Genomic DNA, 24,385 nt, shown 5'->3' on the forward strand with positions numbered 1-24,385 from the left:
AAAAGTTATAGGAATAAGGGAAAGTACAACTAACAGAAGCCTTGGGTGGAACTTTGGATCAAGGATTCAGTCAACCCATGGTGATCAGGCAGGAAAGGACCCACAGAATATGTACCTTGACTTCACATGTCCACCTTTTGATATCCTTCTGGTACCACCCATTGGCTGAACCCAACACAAAGCCAAGGGTGGGGAGCCTGTTAATACACCCCACAGATGTCAGTCTCCTAAAGAACAGAGCAGTATAGAGAGGATGGAGAGTGAATCTGGAGGGGCACATGGAAGATAATCAGCTCTAGATCAAATCAGGAACAGATGTTATACCACCCCTACACTCTTCACCTCCATGATATTCTCTCTCTCTCTCTTCTCCAAGTTCAAACAAAAAATTTTAAACACCTAAGTATTTCAAAACATGTAAATAGGGAAGGGGTTAGATGCAGTGACTGGGCCTAGCACAGACAACTCAAATGTCTTTATACACCTTAATGATGGTATGTGTTTGGGAAAAGATTTTAAAGTCAAGGAAAAAAATAGCTAAGGTGACCCAATAGAGGTTACAGATTTTATTCAGACTATACACATTAAAGAGCACCTCAAAATTAGATCACTCCCTGAGAGAGATGGGAGAAGAGAGGAGTAGAGGACTTTGGTTTTGTCCCTGGTTCCAATTTTCTTTATCTGTAATTGATGCAAAGCTTATGGTTGGAATGGTTGGGATAGGTTGTTTTTCATGCCTCTATCTTGAAATTGCTGGTGCATCTCATTTTGGCAGCTGATGGAACAGTTGTTTCCAGAGTTGTCTTTGTAACCCTTAACAGTTGTCTATAAGCTGACTAATATCAGTCAGATTTCAGCGGGAGTGGGAGAAATAATGGAAAAGAGAGGAATAAGGAAAAGAGGCAAAGGTCTAAGCAAGGAAAACTGGGGTCTGCTCTAATTCTTTTATAGTTCCTCCTCTTGGCCAAGATAAATAACTTTCATTTCCAGGCAAGTCTCTTGGGAGAGAAAATGAAATTACAGACATGCATAAGGTTCAAGAATGGAGTCAAGAAGCCTCTCATAGTGGGTGGGAGGACAGTTTGTTCTTTGGTCTTCTGTCTTTGATCAGTTTGGATCATCTGTTTGAACAGGACAGTGCTGCTGGTCTTGATTAGATGTGATTAGATGCACTTAAGGGGGGGGATACTCTTTTCAGAAAAAAAAGAAAATGATCACTAGCTCCCGGGGAAAAGTGCATTGCAAGTATTGTATCTCTATTGTGAATACCCAAGGAAAAAGGTCCCTTCTCCAGTCACCAGACAATGATCCATAGGTTCTAGAAGATGGGATTACCTCACTCACTCGACAAATGTTTTGATTGGCTTCACAGATGTGTTTATTCAATAAAAAGACATTAGAAAGTTTTGGAAGAATGTGTGTGCAAAAATCATCATTGACAACTGTACAAATACATCCCTTAGATGCCAAGATGATGTCAAATGCCAATGATGGACAACAACCTCCAGAATTCCAGTATTTCTTGAGCAAGGGTTTTAATATTTTGGTGACATTGTTGGTGGCATGGGTTAGTTCACAAATGACAGCATGAAAAACTCTGGCATTGCATCAAAATCTTCAGAAGCCCACAGGATTGCTCCTTCAGTGATAACTTTAGCATAAGACCTGACCCAGGTGGTGGTCTAGATTGTTTCTGAGTCTTTCAGCTTCTTCACACAGTTCCTTTTTGTTACTTGCTGGAAATGGATGTGTTGCAAAGAGGGATGCTTGTCCTCAATCATGGATTATTCTTCTGGTTTGGGAGCAAGAGTTTGCTGACCTAAAGAGGTGATAACCTCAGATAGATGAGAGAACATGGTTCTGTCCAATTGCTTGTTGGCAAAAACCAATAAGCAGTGGACACACACATACAAGCATGAATCCCTTGGAGCTCTTTCCTGGGTAACGCTGGCCCAATGACATTCACTCCCTTAAATTGGGCCTGGCAGGTTTTGTTAGCTTAGGGCCCATGAATTGAGGATTAGAAACAAATGTTTCCTTTCAAGAAAAACAGGTTCCTCCTCTCCAGGGAGTATCCTAGGTAGGGTGTGCTAACTTTGGAGATTTGTTGGAGACCCAATTTGGGTGGTACCTTGTTCCAAATGCCAATAGTAATAACAGACAAATTTTCCTCTGTGTAGGAAATAGGTACTTCTAAAATAGCAACGGAATTGATGGGAAAAATGAGAAAAATCAATAATCACAGGTGACATTAGGTTCAAAAGTATAAGGCTGAGCCAGAAAGTGGCAAAAATTGGGGATATTGAGGGAGGGAGGAAGAGGGAAGAAAGGGGTAAAGAAAAGGAAAAAATAGAAGGAGCAATAGCAGAGCAGGGATAACAATTGAAGATTATTCTACATATTTAGAAGTCAGAAATAAAGACTGAGAAACAAGGCTAGCATGAAAAGGGAGATGATAAAATTGGCACAGGATTGTTTTGTCATCTTGGGCAGAAGTTTTCCACTATCCAGGGTCATTTATCTGCTTATACCAAGTTTCTTGGGAAATTTCTCTCCTTTGTCTCATAATCTGCTTCAGATAAGTTTCAGGAAACTCTCAGTTTTAAGTCTCCGGTTAAGGGAGATTGAATTGAGATCCCTTACTCTGTAGTGTGTTGAACTTGGAGGTATAAAGCCAGGTTGCACTATAAGATTTATAGCCCTCAAGTCTTTTATAAAGCAGAGGACAGGAGTGCTGCAGGGACAGGTACAAGGAATGAGTAAATCTGCAACAGTGGGTTGCAGTCCCTCTGGTGCTTTGGGCTTTAAGAGATACTGGGGGGATTTAGGAAGAGACACTAGGGATCTCATAAGGCACTAGAGTCTTTCTTTCTCCCACACTTGTAGATGATGAAGCCCAGAGGACATCAGACACTAAGAAAAGTAAATCATAAAAATGAGGTAATTCTAAGGAAGAAGAGAGTTGGGGAAATAAGAGTGTAAAGTAAACAAGGAAAGCCACCTTGTGAGAGCATACTGGGTCATCTCAGCCAAGGAAATCAAGAGAATGTCCTTCCAGTGAGCCCTTAATACTGGCTTCTCAGTGTGTGGTACTGGCACAAAAACAGACACATAGATAATGGAACAGAACAGAGAATCCAGAAGTGGACCCTCAACTTTATGGTCAACTAATATTCAACAAAGCAGGAAAGACTATCCACTGGAAAAAGGACAGTCTCTTCAATAAATGGTGCTGGGAAAATTGGACAGCCACATGCAGAAGAATGAAACTGGACCATTCTCTTACACCATACACAAAGATAAACTCAAAATGGATGAAAGATCTAAATGTGAGACAAGATTCCATCAAAATCCTAGAGGAGAACACAGGCAACACCCTTTTTGAACTTGGCCACAGTAACTTCTTGCAAGATACATCCATGAAGGCAAGAGAAACAAAAGCAGGGACTTCATCAAGATAAAAAGCTTCTGCACAGCAAAAGAAACAGTCAACAAAACTAAAAGACAACCTACAGAATGGGAGAAGATATTTGCAAGTGACCTATCAGATAAAGGGCTAGTTTCCAAGATCTATAAAGAACTTATGAAACTCAACAGCAAAGAAACAAACAATCCAATCATGAAATGGGCAAAAGACATGAACAGAAATCTCCTAGAGGAAGACATGGACATGGCCAACAAGCACATGGAAAAATGCTCCGCATCACTTGCCATCAAGGAAATAGAAATCAAAACCACAATGAGATACCACCTCACACCAGTGAGAATGGTGAAAATTAACAAGACGGGAAACCACAAATGTTGGAGAGGATGCGGAGAAAGGGGAACCCTCTTGCACTGTTGGTGGGAATGTGAACTGGTGCAGCCACTCTGGACAACTGTGTGGAGGTTCCTCAAAGAGTTAAAAATAGATCTGCCCTACGACCCAGCAATTGCACTGTTGGGGATTTACCCCAAAGATACAGATGCAGTGAAACACCAGGACACCTGCACCCCGATGTTTATAGCAGCAATGTCCACAATAGCCAAACTGTGGAAGGAGCCTCGGTGTCCATCAAAAGATGAATGGATAAAGAAGCTGTGGTCTATGTATACAATGGAATATTACTCAGCCATTAGGACGAATACCCACCATTTGCTTCGACATGGATGGAACCGGAGGGTATTATGCTGAGTGAAATAAGTCAATAGGAAAAGGACAAACATTATATGGTCTCATTCATTTGGGGAATATAGAAATTAGTGAAAGGGAATAAAGGGAAAGGAGAGAAAATGAGTGAAAATATCAGTGAGGGTGACAGAACATGAGAGACACCTAACTCTGGGAAATGAACAAGGGGTAGTGGAAGGGGAGGTGGGTGGGGGGTTGAGGTGACTGGGTGATGGGCACTGAGGGGGGCACTTGGCAGGATGAGCACTGGGTGGTATACTATATGTTGGCAAATTGAACTCCAATAAAAAGTTTTTTTAATAAAAACATTTTAAAAATACTGGCTTCTCATTGAGGCAAAAGATCTCACTCATAATAGGTTGGGGGCCAAGGGAGGATGGAAAAGCCAAGGAAAAAAGCATGTTGACAAGTTAAGGATCCCAAGAAGACTGGAAACTGCTGTATTTGTGGAAGGCCCTTTGTTACCTCAATGTTAAACTATACTGTCATAAATTCATGGTATAAGTGTGTGGTGTTGCAAAATGCTAGGCTAAGTGTTGTAACTCATGGTTAGGTGTGGTCTGTCAGCCTATTTTAGGCTTTGGAACAGCATCTGATATTTCAGGCTTAGGACCGTTAATAAAAAGGTGGTGATCATAGGCGAGGAGTGGTCTTAATCAGTCCCTAAGGTTAGAGACAGACTCATCATACCCTTGTTGACAGGACTAGATTATTCCTCAGTCAAGGAGAGGGAGGGGAAAAGCCTTTGGGAATCACCTTTATTTATTTATTTTATTTTGTGGAATCACCTTTAAAAGGTTCTCCTTTCTCTAGGACTTTAGCGAATCTGGAGGAGGTGTGTTATTTCTACAAGGGTTAGCTATATCCTCATTTATGGTGGCCATTTAGCCTTGTCAACCCAGGTCCTGTCACCTCTTGGTCCCACTAAAAAGTGTGCTAACTGATATAGGTCAGGGAGCTCAGGAGCTTAAAGCCCCCCAAATTTTCCCGAATTGCTCAATACATTTCTCTTCTTTCAAGAGAGAAAGGAAATCATTGGGAAATCATTGACAATGGTGTGGAAGTCATCCCCAAACAAGGTTGTGGTTGAGGGTGTTGGATTTCGGTCAGGACCTACTTGGAAGGGAGCAGGTGAAAATCTAGGTCTAAAGGTGAGAAGGAGGGCAGCCCGGGTTGCACAGCAGTTTAGCGCCGCCTTCAGCCCATGATCCTGGAGATCTGGGATCGAGTCCCATGTCAGTCTCCCTGCATGGAAGCTGTTTCTCCCTCTGCCTGTGTCTCTGCCTCTCTCTCTCTCTCTCTCTCTCTCTCTCTGTGTGTGTGTGTGTGTGTCTCATGAATAAATAAAAAAGATCTTTAAAAAAATGAAAAAATAAAGGTGAGAAGGAGCTGAGGACGGGCAGGAGAAGGAAGGGAAGCCAGAGATCAGGAAAGAAGGGAGTCCAGAGAGAATTGGGGTTAAAAGAGGCAGAAACAGCTAGACAAAGGGGACTTAGTCTTTTTGTAGGAAGAAGGCTGAAGTTGTTTAAAAGAGCCTCCATAGTTAGAAGTCTATCTGAATTGCTCCTTTTTTCAGTGGCTTCTTACATGTTAAAGGAAACCACCCCTTTTGAGTTAGCTACTTTTCTTTTGTTCTAAGGCACCATGCAAATATACAAGTTTTTACTTGTCCCAAGATCCTTCCCTTGGAGCTCCCCATTGGAGTTCAATATAGTCTTTCCTGAAGTCCCATCACCTAGAGAGGAACTTAACAGTTAGGATCATAGTGGCAGAACATATGCCCACTGGGGGTGTATGGGGGCAGGGAGAAAGGTTAGGGAGATTACATTTTCCATAATAAAAGAGATCCTAGATGGGAGAAGGGCCGTGTCCTACTTTAGGACTATCAGCTAATTCTCTACTTGCCCAGAGAATCCCAAAAGACAAAGGTAAATAGAAGCAGTGATTTATCAGACAATAGGTTAAACTTTCAAAGAAACCCAAGAATGAAACTTTCATGTAACAAGGAAAAACTGGAACCCAAGATCGAAGGGGGACCCAACAGATGTCACCAAGAAGGGAGGAAACAAGGGTCACTCAACACATTCTCTCCATATTTGAAACCTCTGCAGGCTTCAGGGCTCATCTAGGCTCTAAGTCATGGCATCCAACTGCCAGGAAAAAAATAGTTAAATGATCCAAATAGAGGCTGAATTCTTTATTCAGCTGATGCACCTCAGGGAGCACCTCAAAATTAGGTAACACTCTTAGCTGAAGTAGGATTGGAATTGTCATAAGACAAGAAGAAAGGGGTACATGACTTTAATATTGTCCCAGGTTACAGTTTTCTTTATAACTGCTGCAAAGCTTGCTGTTGGAAAGATTGGGATGGAGTGATTTCCGTGCCTCTTACTCAGGTGCAATTTCTAGGGCAATTTCATTTTGGCAGCTGATAGGATTCTTTGGAGAGCTCTTTGTAAGCCTGGATGGTTGTCTGTTGGCTATCTAATGCCAGTTAAGGTTCATGGGAGCAGAAGATAGAAAAGAAGAAATGCCCAACAGAGAAGGGGTGGAGATGGGGTAGAAGGAGCAGAGGCAAAAGTCTAAGCACAAAAAACTGGGGTCTGTTTTAATTTTTTTTATCATAGGAAGTAATAACCTGGGTTCATGTAGGGGCATGACCCACACAAGACATTGCTCCTTTATCCACTTGGTGATAATTGGGTTTGAGTCTATGCTTTGCATCTAGCACGCCCTTGGCAATAGCCCTCCCAAATACAAGAGTCCTTTGGCCACTGCAGTAGCAGCTAAAGCAAACCCCAAATGGACAAGTTTTCTATTACTGAAACTGAAGCCAGCCAGGGAAAGGGAGGCAGAAAAACTGTTAGGACTAATTTTCTGGAACAATGCATTCCTGAACTCTGCCCAGCCACACCCTTGCCCCACCCTGAGGCCCTGGCCACTCCTGATCGTGGAATTCACACACAAGCCAGCGGCCAAGTTCAGAGCTGAGGAACACCTGTGTCTATGAGGAAATGAGCTGGTCTGATCTCTTCCCTCTTCCCAGAGGCTACAAACACAGGAGGCTCACACAGTCTGGCATTTCCCTGCCCAGCAGCAGGACACAGCCTGACTCATTGGCAAGCATTAAGCAACTACTCTGAGCCAGCCTCAGTGAATACAAAAGTGAAGAACACTGAGCTCTGAATAAACAGTTGATAAATTTAGCTTTACTCATACATTTCTTCGCTCAGCAATGAGCTCTCCCAGAATTGGCAAAATCCACCATTCGCAGGATCTGAATATCAGAGCATTAAGAAGTTCAAAGTCTTGCAGTTTGTGATGGGAGAGGTCAAAGGTAAGGAGGAAAGATAAAATCTGAGAGGTCCAACTTTCTAGCTGATCAATGACTTCAATAAAAATATCAAGCCATTGATACAGCCCTAACCCCACACCTTCTTCTCTTTATACCTATTCTGCTTCCAATACTAGAAGGGTAATTTTTTTTAATATTTAATTTTGAAGTACGTTGGATCAAAAAGGAGCTTTAACACATGGAGGATTACAAGTGCAAAACAAAGAGTGTATTAGACTGGATGTGTGGGGTAATTTCCTTGGCCGAGCTCACCTATCCCACGAATATTACAAAGCTCATAACCAGTCTCCATGAAGTGTTTTTCCAAGACTAGGCTATACCTGCAAAAGATTATTTACCTGCAAAAGATTATTTACCCCCTGCCTTTGATGGGGTTCTTAGAAGCAGTGGATGACACAGGAATTCCTGTTGAAGTGATATATTGAAGAAAAGCTCTAGGCAGACGGAGTGGGGTGGCCAGCAGGAATGTGATCTCAGCAGGAGACCAGCTTTAGCCTGATCCCACAGGGAAGCTCCGGCACACCAATCACACCCTTGTATGTTATTGGCCAAGGTCTGCTATAGGCAAAGGGGCATGGAGATTGCCAGGCAATCTAGAGAAGAAGGCATCTGTAAATTATCAGCTAACAGTTGCAGCTGGAATATAAGGGCAGGAAAAAAGGATCTGGGTGAGGCATCAACAGTCTCCACTACCACTCCCTCCATCATTATCTTCTAAATCAGGAGTCAGCAAACTTTCCATAAAGGGCCAAATTGTAAATAGTTTAAGCTTTTACCATATGGTCCCCCGTCACGACCGCTCAGCTCTCTCCTCATAGTGCAAAAGTAGCCATAGACAAAATGTAAATGAATGTACAATATTGTGTTCCAATAAAATTTTATTTACAAAAACAGGCTCTGTTTCTTCCACCTGTCCTTTTGGAAACAAGCAGTGATCTTGGTCTGCGACTAGCATTGGGTATGAGAGGCAAATGTGGACTCTGGTGGAAAAGACTGGGCTTCTAGCCACAGCCCTGTCTCTACTCAGCTTTTTCACATGTCAGTGCCAGAAACCCAACTCAAATGAGCTCAAGGAAAATGGAGTAAGTGGAAGGAGTACTTAGTAACTCAGGTAGTTTAACCGTGAGTGGGTTGGTCTCAGAAGCGACAGTTCTAATAAGACTTCAAACTCTTTAGGACCTGCCCTCTACTTATTCCGCATTTTGGCTTTGGTCTCTTCTACTATCAGTAGACTTGATTTCTGCACCAGGGAACATGGCCTCTGGCAGTTCTGGACTCAGCTATGAATGACTCTAGCCCTAGGAAGGAAAGAGGATCTTCTCTAGCTTGGGGGAAGTAAGATCAGAGGAAGAAAATTGGATCAGGTGCCCATCCATGGATCATTCACTCTCCTTCCTCTCTCCATGGCCAGGACAGTAGACAAGGTCTGACACAAGAAAAATGTTAAGGAAAGCCCAGATCCGGCCACTGGGGAATCATTTTGACCCAGAATATCCCTCAAATTATGCCAATACAGTAACCTTGAGCTACTAACCTCTGGAACCTCAATTTCCTCTTCCTCCTCTCTACTGTGAGATTTCAGCACTCAACAAATATTTTTTGAGCACATACTATGTGCCAGGTACTATGCTAGGTAGGTAGCATTCAATTAGTATGAACGAAACCAGAAATGTTTCTGTCTTTACTTAAATTCCCACAAGCGAGCTTTGCAAATCCCCGAACAGCGGACCCAGGTCTTGGTTCCAGTGGTTTGAGAATCACAAAACAAGGCACATGGCTCTAAAGAAGAATAGTCCCCATTTTACCGTTTCTACTTCTTTCTCCCTCATTATCTCTATCCTACTGCATTGTCCTCCATCATTCCACTGAAACTACCCCGGAAAAAGTCACCAGGTACCCTTTTATTGCCAAAATAAATGCACCATTTTTATCCTCACTTGTACTGAATTTGGGTGCAATTGATGTAGCTGCCTACTGCCTATGTTCTAAAACTGTCCTTTCCTAGAAGATATGTACTCTTCTGGTTCTCCTCCTAGATATCTGAAAGAGAGGTCATTTAATTATGCTTTGTAAAATTTGTACTTTCTATGCTTTTTTTATAAATAGGAAGTTTTGTATTGAAAATTTTAAAATAAAATAATTTAAGTTAAATAAGGTTAATCAGAAAGTTAAGAAGTCTAGGATTCAAGAGAAATGAGTTTTAATCTAACTCTAATTCTATTTAGTTACAGGATAAATTCTGAACATTTCATTGACTTAAGAGGGGATATTGCTAGATTCAATTTAATAAACATTGGCTGTACATTCTCTGCATCAGAACGTGTGTGTGTGTATATATATATATATACACATATATATTACTAGGCATTAGAGGGGATATTGCTAGATTCAATTTAATAAACACTGGCTGTACATTCTCTGCACATATGTGTGTGTGTATAAATATATATATATATAAATAAATAAATATATATATATATATATATATGTGTGTGTGTATGTATTACTAGGCATTAGAGGTATAAAGATGATGAAGACTCCGCCAAAAAAAAAAAAAGACTCCGCCAAGAACTTTTACTAAGAGTGTTGGTGGAGGGGCTGAAAAGCTTCTGTAGATGAGATAATTGTCTTGAGGTATGAGTAAGTGTTTAGCAGGTGAACAAGGTGGCATGCCAGACAGGCCAGGGCAGGTATATCAGAAAACGGCAAAGTTGGTGCTGGCAGTCCTGAAGAGGTCTTCATGACTGAAATGTGAAGTTTAGGAGTGGGGACAGAGGAGCTAAGATGAGGCCAGAAGGAAAAACAGAGTCAAATGAAGGAAAGAAAATGAAATTTGAACTTTTCATGAAGGCAATGGAAAGGCAGTAGAGCTGGGATTCCCTAATCTAGGCTATTATATGGTTGACCATCTTTTTATATATGTTAGCCACTTCAATTTCTACTAGGTTGCCTATCTTTTTCTTATGAATGGGTAAGACATTATATAATCTGGAACCTAAGAATTTGTCCGTTTTCCAACGTTGCAAATATTTTCTCTCAGTTTCTCACTAATTTTGTATGCTTGCCTATGTGTCTTTGCCATACAGAAGGCCTGTAGTTTCGTGTAGATACATGGTCTTTTACTTTAGTGAATTCAGAGAATTAATCTTGTGTCTTAAAAAAATATCCCTCTCTATTTTAAATGTGAAAAATATTCTCTTATCTAATTTTGTAGTTTTGTTTTAGTGGTTAGCTCTTTATTCTAGCTGGGGAGTTATTTTTGTGCATAGTATAAGGTAGAGATCTAACTTTTTTTCTAAATGAACCATCTTTCACAACACCATTTATTGTATGGTCTATTATTTTCCACAGTATGAAATGCCATCTTAATCACATTCTAAATATTCCAGCTTCCCCTATGCACATCAATTTATATCTGTAAATATGTATAAAATTGAAAAACACCAAAACTTCAATTAGAAAATGGCCAAAAGACATAAACAGACAATTCATAGAGAATATATTTGGCTAATCTCTAACCTCAATAGAAACATAAAGTGCTGATTAAAAGTACTGATTAAAATAATAAAATAAAATAGTTTATTTTTAAATCCGCAAAATGTCACACTAGTGATTAAAAATAAGCCAGTTAATAAAGGTACATTTTAATGAGCATTCTCATTCTCTGCTGATGAGAATGTAAGGTGGTGCAATCTTTCTGTCCTTAAAGCATTAATTCTCATTAACACAACAAATTATCTTTTAGCAATGCATTCTAAAGAAACAATCAGAGATTCAGTCAAGGATTTATATAAAGGATGTAAATCACAGTTATATTTAAAACCATGACAAATTTAAAGCAACCTAAATGTTGAACAATAGAGATTAGTTAAATTAATTATGGTACAAACATATGACAGAATATTATACTTTTATAGTTCTATTTTTAAAAACAGTTTTTCAGTAAAACAAATGTTTTTGCATGACTCAGTACCCATTCATTAATAATAAGTCTTGCCAGGCAGCCCCGTGGCTCAGCGGTTTAGCGCCGCCTTCAGCCAAGGTCCTGATCCTAGAGACCCGGGATTGAGTCCCACGTCGGGCTCCCTGCATTGAGCCTGCTTCTCCTTCTATCTGTGTCTCTGCCTCTGTCTCTATGAATAAATAAATAAAATCTTTAAAAAAAAAGTCTTGCCAAATTAATTTCATTTCTTTTTTGAAGGAAGGGACAACTAGACTACTATGTAAGTGGAATTCAACACATTTAAAGGGTGTTTAGAATCTCAAATATTCATGTGTAGAATTCCTGGTATACCTGGTACATTTATGGTTGCCAGGTACTAGATATACACATGTAAATAAAATGTAATACCTGCCCTGAAGTTCATAATACAAAGATAAAAGATAACAAACAAATGGAAAATTACAATACAATGTTGTAAATGCAAGAGTATTCAGACTCATTCCATAAGAGAGCAAAGAAATGGGTATGAATTCTACCCAGAGGCATCAGGGCAAAATGACATAGAACTAGTATATCTGGATTTCTGCAAGATGTTTAAGAAGTACTCTCCCATTCTCTGTATGGATCTTAATGGAAAATGCTGGAAGGATGGCAAATCAGTTTGATAGGTCCATTGCAAAACCAGATCTGATAATCACTCTCTATTAGCAAATTTCAGAATACTGTACTTGATCTTTCTGATTCTTTCAAGAATGTTTTAAATGATTTGGATGTAGACACAAAATATATACTTTAAGCATTTAGAAATGACTCAAAGATGGGAGGAATAGTTAACATAAAAAATGAGGGCATCAAGAGTCCAGGACTATCTGGCAAGGCTTAATGATGGACTTCACTGACAGGATGAGAGTTAACCACATTTAATTCAAAGAATGGGTCTTCTAGAGTCTAGAAGACCAAGGGAGTCTCAAGATCCTACTGGAAATCCTAGCTAATGCAGTAAGTAAGACAAAAGGAAATAAAAGATTTACAGATTGGGAAGAAATAAATAAAACTGTCTTGGTTCACAGGTAACATGATCACCGATGTAGAAAATCTGAAAGAATCAACAAAAAAACTTCTGGAACTGGGATCCCTGGGTGGCGCAGCGGTTTGGCACCTGCCTTTGGCCCAGGGCGCGATCCTGGAGACCGGGGATCGAGTCTCACGTCGGGCTCCCGGTGCATGGAGCCTGCTTCTCCCTCTGCCTGTGTCTCTGCCTCTCTCTCTCTGTGTGTGTGACTATCATGAATAAATAAAAAAAAAATTAAAAAAATATATATATAAAAAAAAAACTTCTGGAACTAATAACCAGTTACAGTACAGTGGTAAGATACAAAGTTAATACACAAAAGTCAATAGCTTTCCTGTATACCAGCAATTAACAAGTGGAATTTGAAATTAAAAACACAGTACCATTTCCATTAGTACTCCAAAAAATGAAGTACTTAGTTATAAACCTAACAAAATATGTACAAGATATATATAAGGAAAATGATAAAACTCTGATAAATGAAATTAAAGAAGTAAAAAGAGTAATATTCTAAATAAATGGAGAAATATTCTATATTCGTGGGTAGGAAGATTCAATATTGTCAGGATGTCAGTTCTTCCCAACTTGATCTATTGATTCAATGCAATCACAATCAAAATCCCAGAAAGTTATTTTGTGGATATTGACAAATTAATTATAAAGATTTTTTTCTTTAAGATTTTCATTTATTTATTTGAAAGAGAGAACAGGAGTGGTAGGGGAAGGGAAAAGGGAGAAGGAGAGGTAGACTCCTAATTCTAAATTAGAGACAGGCACTCCACTAATTCTAAAGTTTATATTAAGAGGCAAAATACCCAGGAAAGCTAACACAATATTGGAGGAGAAAACAAAGTTGGAAGAGTGACAGTACTCAAATTCAAGACTTTCTATAAAGTTACAATACCAAAAATAGTGTATCATTAGTAAAAAGAATAGATAAAAAGATCAAAGGGACAAATTGGCCCAGAAATAGTCCTACATACATATAATCAATTGATCTTTGACAAAGGAGCAAAGGTGATTCAATAGAGCAAAGACACTCTTTTCAACAGATGGTGCTGAAACAACTGCATATTCACGTGAAAAAAAAAATGCATCTAGGCACAGACCTTATTATACTCTTCACAAAAATTAACACAAAACAGATCATAGATCTAAGTGTAAAATGCAATACAATAGAATGGCATGATAAGCTACTTGAAAATAATATAGGAAAAAGTCTAGATGACCTTGGGTTTGGCAATAACTCTATAGATGCAACACCAAAGGCATGATCCATAAGAGAAATAATTGATAAGCTGGACTTCATTAAAAATAACATTTCTGCTCTGTGAAAAACACTGTCAGGAGAATGAAAAGACAAGCCACAGACTAGGAAAGGATATTTGTAAAAGACATATCAGATAAAGGACTGTTATCCAAAATATGCAAAGAACTCTTAAAATTCAACAGTAAGAACACAAACAACCCAATTAAAAACGGGGCTAAAGATCTTAACAGACAGCTGAACAAAGAAGATATACAGATGGCAAATAAACATATGAAAAGATGTTTCACATCATATGTCATCAGGGAAATAAAAATTAAAACAACAATGAGATACCACTACACAGCTATTAAAATGGACAAACTCTAGAACACTGACAATACCCAATGCTGGTGGATGTGGAGCAGTAAGAATTCTCATTCATTGCTGGTAAGAATGTAAATGGTGTGACCACTTTGGAAGACAGCTTGGTGGTTTCTTACAAAGCTAAACATACTTTTACCATATGATCTAGCAATCATGCTCCTTGTTATTTACCCAAAGGAGTTGAAAACACACAAAAACCTACGCACGGGTATGGATAGCAGCTTTACTCATAAGTGCCAAAACTTGGAAGCAACCAAGATGTCCTTCAGTAGGTAAATAGATAAATAAACTGTGGTCCATCCAGGCAATGGAATATTATTCGACTCTAAAAACAAGTGAGCTACCAAGCCATGAAAAGACCTGAGGAAGCTTAAATGCATATACTAAGTGAAAGAAGCCAATCTGAAGAGGCTACATATTGTATAATTCCAACTATATGACATTCTGGAAAAAGCAAAACTATCAAGACGGTAAAAAGATCAGTGATTTCTAGGGGTTGGGGGATGAAAAGGTGAATAGGCAGAGCATAGAGGATTTTCAGAGCAATGAAACTACCCTATAACATTATACTATACTATAATGGTGGATCGTGTTATTATACATTTGTTCAAGCCTATAGAATACACACCAAGAGCAAACCCTAATGTAAACCAGGGGCTCTGGATGATGACAATGTATCGTTGTGGGTTCATCAGTTATAACAAATGCATCATTTGTTATACAAAGGAGCAAAGGTGCTCCTTTGATGGGGGGATATTGATAACCTGGGAGGCTCTGCACGTATGAGGGCAGAGGTTATACAGGAAATCTCTATCTTCTGCTCAACTTTGCTGTGATTCTAAAATTGCTCTAAAAAATTAAAAAAAAATGAAGGCATTTTGAGAGCAAGTTCAATGTAATTTTAGAGGACACCAATGCATTCCTGTCCAAGACATGAGGTGTACCAGCATTATGGTCATCTGTAATGGATGAACCGCACTGAAACAAGACAGGTATTTCCCATTCAGGAGGGCCTGTTCCTTGCCAGATCACATTGGAAGAAAAGGAGAGAACTGGGACTACTCCATGTGAGAAAGAGAACATAAGAATCATTCCCAAATGTCTGATGGATCACATTTATTCTATATGGCAACATAGGGGAGACAGGGAATGTTAGAAGGGGGCATATTTCCCAACATTTGAGAAAGCACTTATGAGCAGGATGTGCATCTAAATAACAGTGTTGAAAACTTACTCTGTATCATGGAATTTCTCTTTTAATCCTTACTCCATTTTATGAGGTCAGTATTACCATTATCCTCGTATCACACATATAAAATAGATTTGCTGAATTGAATTAAAATAAAATGTATTTAAGCTGCCAAATGAATAAAACAGATTCCCTTCAAGGCAGTAAGTATCCAGGTTGATGCACAGAGCATGTAGCACTGGGTCCCTTCCAGTCTAAAATGCTATAATTCTATTTTTAGATGAACTCAAGATCACAGTATCTCTGTTCAGGAAAAGCATGTGAAAATTTGCTATATAGTCATTCAGAAAGAAGCAAGAATGAAGAGTCTTTCTGTGTAGCCCTTGTCTTCCCAGCAGGAGTAATTAGTCATGTTTTTCCTCCAGAGGCAGCCGCAAATCTATCAACTTGCTGAGCCATCTTGCCCACTGTAGTGGGTGAATTAAATGCCCAGATCCATTGCCTGGTGGAACCCAGATGCCCATGTTTCTTCCACACCAAAGTCTCTGGTATGGTGACAGTTCAAATGCCATGGCTTCCACCTCTGTTTTCTGTTTTCAGGTCCTCCTACTCCTCAGCTGAGATGGGAGTCTTATCCACCACACATTTGACGTTTTTGAGCATGTAATATGTACTAGGTCCCATGTAACTTGTCCAAAAAACCATACTAATAATAAATACTAATGTTATTCCATTTTTTAATTAAGTAAGTTCTATATCCAGCATGGAGCCTGAACTCATGACGCCAAGATCAAGAGTCACATGCTCTACCGAATGAGCAAGCCAGGTACTCCATTGTTCTTGCCATTTTATAGACATAGAAACCAAGGCGTAGCAAGCCTCTGAAGTACCAGAACTACTACAGGCTGGATCTAGGATTCAAACTTGGATCTATTGATTTCCAAATCCATGTTCTTACCCATCATCTCCTGGAACTAGTTCTCTTGGCTAAGACCCTCATATCTTGCCTAAGTGCTACCATGCTTAGGATCATGGATGGATTGATTATCTATAACCATGGAGTTTATCTACTCACAAGAATTGTACATAAAATATCTCAGGGCTGTGCCCCACCAGACAGATTAGATGCCACAGAGAATGACTTCTGAACCAGCAGCAGATCTCCTGGATGTCCTTTGGAGCCAGCCACCAAGACCAAATTGGTTTCTCTTAAGTCTGCTTCCATAGTCCCATATTGCTACATTCCCACCATAAACTAATAAAGATGATAAGGATGGAGGAAAGGGAGAGGATGTGTGAATCAAAAGTGAAATAGTCTGAAATTTTTCACATCCTTTAAGCTCTTGAAATATAACTGAAAGTGTTATCAGAAGTAACTGGGGGAAATTCAGAGTGAAAGTTTATGTGAAGCTTGAAGGAATGGAGAAAGATGGAACAAAAGTATCAGCAGAAATAGTAAAGAAGTAATGATATATTTGACATATAATGACATATGCAAGATACTATTGGAAAAAAGAAGCATATGGAAGAAGGCAATAGCAGGTTACTAAAAGTAAGTGGGCAAGTTTTCACCTTGTGAGGAAAGTCTATGGAGATCCCAAGTGAGCTGTAGACATATTCCCATTTTGAGTACAGCAAATATCTCAGTCCCACAAACCCTGAGCCTAAACTGGGGATCAGCAATGCTTGGTGATTAAAGTTCCCTGGGAAAAGGCTTGGAATAGGCAGAGAGGTTTAGTGGGCTTATCCCAGCATCAACATGGTTACACATCAAGGAACTGAGTGAGATAGGTGAGCCCTGGGGAAACTTTTCCACATGTGAAGAAGACCTGCAGTTCCCCTGCCTGTTTCTGGAATACTGGAACTCTGGGAATTTGCTGGTCTTGCACTATGAAGACATTCTCAAACCTACACGGCAGCTTCAGGAGCTGAGAACAGCTACCTATAGCAGGATGCTGGAGTCGAGATAAAGGCAATGACCAAGGGAAGATCTCAGGAAATGGTCTGACTGGCCATGCTATATGTGTGCAGCAAGAGAGATGTCAATGGGTGATTCCATCCAGAAGGCCTGTAAAATCACTAGAGAATGTTTGTGAAGATATTGAACCAGTTAGTGGAAAGACACAAATGAATACAATTATCATTCAATAGTTATAATGAGTATTGTAAATTCATTATGAGAGTACAAGCCTGTTGACCAACTACATCCTTGTTATAACTGTTATAATTACTAGCTCAGGGTGGCTTATTTTTAAAAGTTTTTTAACCACTTTGTAGTCAATGGAGCATTCCCCTTTAATACAAGATTGAATCATACTCTGAAAAAAAAAAAAAACCCGGAGAAATTTCTGCAGGTAAACCAGTGAAGAGAACACTCATTATATATTACTGTCAACATAATTACTCCATGAAGAGGGAAGGGGAGAAAAAAGGATGTAGGATGAAAAACAAGGGGCGCAAACCCCTAGCCACTGCAGAACATTCAGATGTTTGGGATTAAAATAAAATTTAAAAGGAAATTTACCAGGAAGAAGAGGAACAAATAGAATCTGAGGCACCTTACGTGCTCAGGAAGCATGGAAAGGACTCTCCAGGGTGGCAGACAAGCCAAAGGTGGCTTGAGTGGACCCATCTATCACTGGCAGGGGTGCCAGGATGGATGTTGACCCCAGACCTGGAAATTAACCCACTACTCTACAAAGGTGGCAGGGACAAAATTCTCACACTACCAAAAAAAAAAAAAAATCTCATGGAAACCTTGAAAATCTTAGAACCAAAGGACTCCCCTCCCCACCCCGCAACTGGCCTGACATTCATGGCCAAACCTATGCCTAAAACCCTTTGCCCCGTCCTCTCCTTGAGAGGACAAGAACAAGGAATGGAAAAAAAGGAAAGGAATCTAATTGCAGCAGAAGATTGAGGAAGAACTTCTCCTTGGACAGAGTCTGAAGGAAGGAAGAGATAAGAAACAAACGAGAAAGAAACAAATTAATTAATACAAACTTCATGATTATGATATGGAGCCAACACATTCAAATTCTGTCCACAAAGTAACTCAGGCTGCTTTGCCGAACCAGCCTGTTCACCAGGGGCGCTGCTGAGGCTGCCTGGAAGGGCCACCAATGGGCTCCCAAAGTCCTCCTTCTAACGGCTTAGGCCATCACCACCACAGGGAAGTATCTTTGCAGCCATGGCAAGGGGCTACTGGAAGCCATACTGCTGTTGGGCAGACAGGGTGATGGAGGCTGCTGCTGCCATGGGGGAAGAAAGAGGGGGTGGTGGCAGCATCACGCCCAGAGATGGTGGTGGCATCATATCTTTTCCTTGAAGCAAGCAAGAGACCCCAGAACCCACAGGCATACTTCCCAGTTACTGATCCACTGGAAGAGGGCAATGGTACCCAGGTGGGTGGGTCCATCTGTGGTGGTAGTGGCTGCATTCAAGGAAGTGGGGGTCCATTAAAGTTATGCTGCATGGGATGTCCAGCATGCCTACATGTCAGGCTGGGTAATGGGTGTGGGAGGCTGTGGGGGCCACCTCCAGGCCCACCAGGACCACCTCTGTGCATGCCATGGTAGGGCCAACTCTCTGAAGTACCAAAATTCATCATCTAGAGTGGGCAGCTCTGGGTAGTGGCCATGAGAGATGGTGGAGGTGGATTGTTGGTGGGAGCAGCAGGCCAAGGTGCACTGTCCAGGGGCGTGGTGGTAGTCCCAGAGGTAGAGTCCATAGGTGCTTCACCCAGTTCAGCCCTAAGGGACAAAGATTCTTTATCCATCCATGTTTTATCTTGAGCTGACTGGGTGTCATCAGGCCTTTGGAATTTGCAATCAAAAACTTTGTGACCACACTTGGTGTGCACTGTGGTATGGGCAATGTTGTGAGTCTCTGAGCTCTTCCAGGGTCTTAAGATCCTGTTATCATATTCCTGAAGAGTCCTATTCAGGCAAGCCAACTACTGAAGCTGCATCTTCCATAGATCATTCTGATCTGCAGGGGTCTCAATAGCCTGTTTCTGGATGCTTCTTATCTGTTCCAGGGCTTTCTTCACATTTTCCATGGTGTTGCCAGAAGCTAGGGCATGACGTGGCTCACCTTCTCTGGGCAACATCTGGCCATCTTTGCTCCCTGCTTTTCCTTGACAGACCCAATTCCCCCGATCACAATCTTGACATTACATTCCTTCTTTATGTTCCTCAAGATGTTCCCACTGGGCCCAATCAGCAGCCCCAAGAAGTTGATTTCTGGATACTCATCTTGTGGACTCACTACTTTATGGCTCACACATGTTGCTGGAAGTTTGTCATATGCAGGAGGCTCAAAATCAGGGTTGAGGGCAACCATCTCCGTGTGAGATTGTGCTGCTCTTCTTCAAGCGTTTTGCTCGTGCAGAACTCCCAGGTGTTAAGCCTCTTTGCCTCCCTATTGTAGATAGGCTCAGGGTCAGGAGGGGATGCCCAGGTCTCCTGTGCACAGTTTATGAGTCAGGTCTTCCATCTGCAGTTGGACTATATAAGCTCTTTCTTGTTCCCGAGTAAGTCCAGGGGGGATAATTGTAGGCATTCCTGATTCACCATCTTCCTTTCCGTTGTATCTTGGTTCCAGTGGCTTCTCTTCCACTTTGTACTTGGGAAGTCTGGCGGCATTGTGGCATTTTCTCTGGTCACCATGGAGCCCCCTAGGCCGGCCAGTGGCAGCTTCTTCTTCCTGAACCTTCCAAGGGGAGGGGACCTGACAACATTGCCATGGAGCATATGGAGCCCATTCTCTCACACCTCTGACAGTGGCTACACTGGATGTACCCGGTCCATTTTTTGGAAAATGTTTGCTATAAAACAATAAGCTTCTTGTTGCCTGGGTGGCTCAGTCAGTTACGTGTCTGCTTTTGGCTCAGGTCATGATCTCAGAGTTCTGGGGTGGAACCCTGCATCCGGCTCACTGCTCAATAAGGAATCTGCTTGTCCTTCTTCCTGTCCTTCTCCCTCTCCCTCTACCATTCTATCTTGTTTGTGTGCTCTTTCTCTCTCTTTTTTTAAAAAAATATTTTATTTATTTATTTATTCATGAGAGAGAGAGAGAGAGAGAGAGAGAGAGAGGCAGAGACACAAGCAGAGGGAGAAGCAGGCCCCATGCAGGGAGCCCGACACAGGACTTGATCCCGGGTCTCCAGGATCACACCCTGGACTGAAGGCAATGCTAAACTGCTGAGCCACCCAGGCTGCCCCTCCCCTCTCTCTCTAATAAATAAAGTTTTTTAAAAAGCAGTAAGCCTCATCATCTATTGTGAGATAATCATAAACTATCTGTTACTAATGAGACTTAAATCCTAAAATATATTGTTTACTGATTATATTCAAATATTCAAAGTTATCCCGATAATAATGATATCAGTACTGCAGCAGACACTTTGAGTGCCCCACCCAAAGCCCTTTGGCCTTTGTCTCTACACACTATAGGTGGTCTACTGTGAGTAACTGTGACTTTCTGCCTGGGAATGTTTTGCTGGCTACCACAGCATTCAGGACCCTGTGCATGGCAAAATGAAAGTGCTGCAAAATTACTGTCCCTCAGGCAGCCCTCAACCAGTGAAGGATGGGAGTTAGTAGTTAAATAGCCCAGCTCTCTATCCCCTTGGTTAGATAACTCTGAGATGTATCTTCTACACTAGCTCCTAGAGTTCCACAGTAGGATTCTTTTCCAGTTTCCCACAGTCATAACTTGCAAAAAGACATGCCTTTTGTTGGCTTCTTTCCTTTCCCTGTCTTCTGTCCCCAATCCCCAACCAGCCCTTTCTGGGATCCCCTCCCAAATTGACAGCACTCTAATATTTGTCTTATGGTCTAGTTCTGGGGTAGGCCAAACTAAGACTCCTACTAACTTTTTTTTTCTGACATATTTTGCTGGATGGAAGAGTCAGTAGGCTATACAGTAGACATCCATTGCTTTCAGTGCATCCGTGTGAATGTGGTATATATCATTTTTGTTACAGTAGAATAAAGGATTATCATAAGCATGTAACTGATTGACCGTGACACAAGAGAAGATTGCAGCTCCATAGAGGATGGGCCCCCTGGAGAACAGTGCCACACCTATGATCTCTCTACTCCCAGTCCAGTTCCTGGTGTAAAGAGCATTAGTTGGTAGAAAAATACCTGAAAACACCCTTTATTTCTGATAAGCACCAGGTGTGAGCACAAGGAGACAAAAATTAGAAGTATTTCCTTTTTTGGTAACTTTAGGGGAACTTTTCCTTTTCTTTCTTCCTTCCTTCCTCCTTTTTTCTTTTTTTCTTTTTTTAAAGATAGGTGAGGCATCTCAACCTCAACTTGTAGAATGGTATAATAAGAATCTCCAAAAAATCCACTCCTCATAAAAGCAAGAAGAATGCTGGATAAAATGGTCATAATCAATATTTTCAGGACTCTGGAACTTAATTAAAGGCTTACAACAATATTAGGAATGTTTATTCGAGAAAAGTGGCTGAATCTTGGTCAGAACAGCAAATACTGTGGCATTTTAACTTGCCCTAATCCTACCCCTCCTTCCCATTTCTATAGTAGCCTTGAAAGCCCACAAAATCACAATGGGATCTGGGAAACCTGGTAGTTTAGCATTCACTGGAGGGAGAATAGAACAGCCTTGAAAGTCCCTAAAAATCCCAATCCCAGAGAACTGTCACTATTTGACTTGTCTGGCAGTTAACTAAAAAGCTCCATTCTTAGAGCTCATCTTTATTTGACCCGACTCAGAACTTTCTCTGTGCAAACAACTCTACCTGCAGGGCATTTGTACAAGCAATCACTGGCAATTATTTAAAATCACAGCTACCTGAGATGGTATTACAAGTTGGCATTAACAAGAGGCTGACCAAAAAATTTAAAGTAAAAACTGGGGAATAAGATTTCTGTAGGGTGGGGGATCCCTGGGTGGCGCAGCGGTTTGGCGCCTGCCTTTGGCCCAGGGCGCGATCCTGGAGACCCGGGATCGAATCCCACATCAGGCTCCCGGTGCATGGAGCCTGCTTCTCCCTCTGCCTGTGTCTCTGCCTCTCTCTCTCTTTCTGTGACTATCATAAATAAATTTAAAAAAAAATTAAAAAAAAAAAAAGATTTCTGTAGGGTGCTTTGAAAAGCTCTGACATATTGTCAGGAATCAAGAAGGCCACATGAGAGATGCCTGGGTGGCTTAGTTGGTTAAGTGCCTGCCTTCGGATCAGCTAATGATCCCAAGGTCCTGGGATTGAGCCCTGCTTTGGTATCCCTGCTCTGTGAGGAGTCAGCTTCTCCCTCTGCCCCTCCCCCTCCCCCTGCTCTTGCTCTCTCTCACTCTCTCTCAAGAAAATTAATAAAATCTTTTTTTTAAAAAAGGCCACATGAATGTGTTGGGCTGTGCCCATGCCCTGAAAAGACCTCAGAAGTCCCTAAACTCCTACCTCTGGCCAATACTGAGGCTCTTCACAAGCTAGCACAAAGGTACAAAACTGCCTGCTGGAGCATTTGAAGCATTCCCCAAAACATGTACTGAGCCTCTCAGCAAATGCTGGGAGACTTACTGACACAAAGCATTTAAGAAAATCCCTGCTTCATGGATAACTGACTGTTATGCTAACCATACAGAGACTTCAGTGGCTACACACAACACAATTAATATAGATTTCATAGAATGAGTCCAGGAAAGTCATTAAGCATACTACAGATCAATATCTCTTATGAATGTAGATGCAAAATCCTTTTTAAAAATCAGCAAACTGAATTCAGCAACATATAAGAAAGATTATATACCATGGCTAAATGGCATTTATCACAAGAAAGCAAAGTTAGTTTAACATACAAAAAGCAAGCAATGCAGAACATCATATTAATAGAATAGAGAACAGAAATCACATGATCATATCAATCGATGCAGAAAAGCATTTAACAAAATCTAGCACCCCTTCATGATAAAAACTCAAGAAACCAGGAATAGAGGAGATCTTACTCAACCTAAGAAAGGACATTTACAAAAACCCTACAGCTAACATCATTACTTAATGGTGAAAGACTGCTTTCTCCTAAAATCAGGGACAAAATAAGAATGTCCTTCTACAAGAATTCTCACACCTTCTACTCAATATTGTAATGGAGATTATAGCTAGGGCAATCAGGCAAGAAGAAGAAATGAATGACACACAGATTATAAAGGACGAGGTAAAGCTAGTCACAGATGACATGGTCCTATGTGTGGAAAATCAAAAGGAATTGACACCAAAATGATTAGAACTAATAAGCAAATTCAGCAAAGTTGCAAGATACTAGCTTAGTATACAGAATCATTTGTATTTCTATACACCAGCAATGAACAACCTGAAAATGAAATTAAAAGAACAGTTGTAGGGACGCCTGGGTGGCTCAGCAGTTGAGCATCTGCCTTCGGCTAAGAGTGTAATCCCGGCTAAGAGTGTAATCCCGGGGTCGGGGATCGAGTGCCGTATCGGGCTCCCTGTGAGGAGCCTGTTTCTCCCTCTGCCTATGTCTGCCTCTCTCTCTCTGCCTCTCATGAATAAATAAATAAAATCTTAAAACAAAAAGAGAATAGTTCTATTAGTATCAAAAAAGAAATAGGAATAAAAAGGATACATTTAACAAAAGAGATTACAAACAAAAATAAACAAATGACTCAGTTATTAGTTGGGCAATGGTTTGAGTAAGCATTTAGCCAAAGAAGATCTACAAATGGCCAATGAACACATGAAAATATGCTCAATTCCATTAGTCATTGGAAAAATAAAAGTCAAAACCACAATGAGATGTCACTCACCAGTTTGGCTATAATCAAAAGACAGACAATAGCAAGAGCTGACAAAAATGGGGAGAAACTGGAACCCTCATCCACCACCAATGGGAATGTAAAATGGTGCAGCCACAGGAAAAATAGTCTGTTATTCACAAAGTCAGACACAGAGTTGCCATATGACCTAGTAATTCCCCTTCTAGTTAGATACCCAAGAGAATTATGCCCACACAAAAAATTCATACATGAATGT

At 40.7% G+C, this 24,385-nt stretch overlaps 1 pseudogene; it reads right to left on the reverse strand.

The window, feature by feature from the left end:
• Nucleotides 1-18,418: 18,418 nt before the first annotated feature.
• On the reverse strand, nt 18,419-20,033 carry LOC112930005 (splicing factor 1 pseudogene; annotated as a pseudogene).
• Between the last annotated feature and the right edge of the window lie 4,352 nt (nt 20,034-24,385).

This window comes from Vulpes vulpes, chromosome X, assembly GCF_048418805.1.
Source record: "Vulpes vulpes isolate BD-2025 chromosome X, VulVul3, whole genome shotgun sequence".
NCBI classification, from domain to species: Eukaryota; Metazoa; Chordata; class Mammalia; order Carnivora; family Canidae; genus Vulpes; species Vulpes vulpes.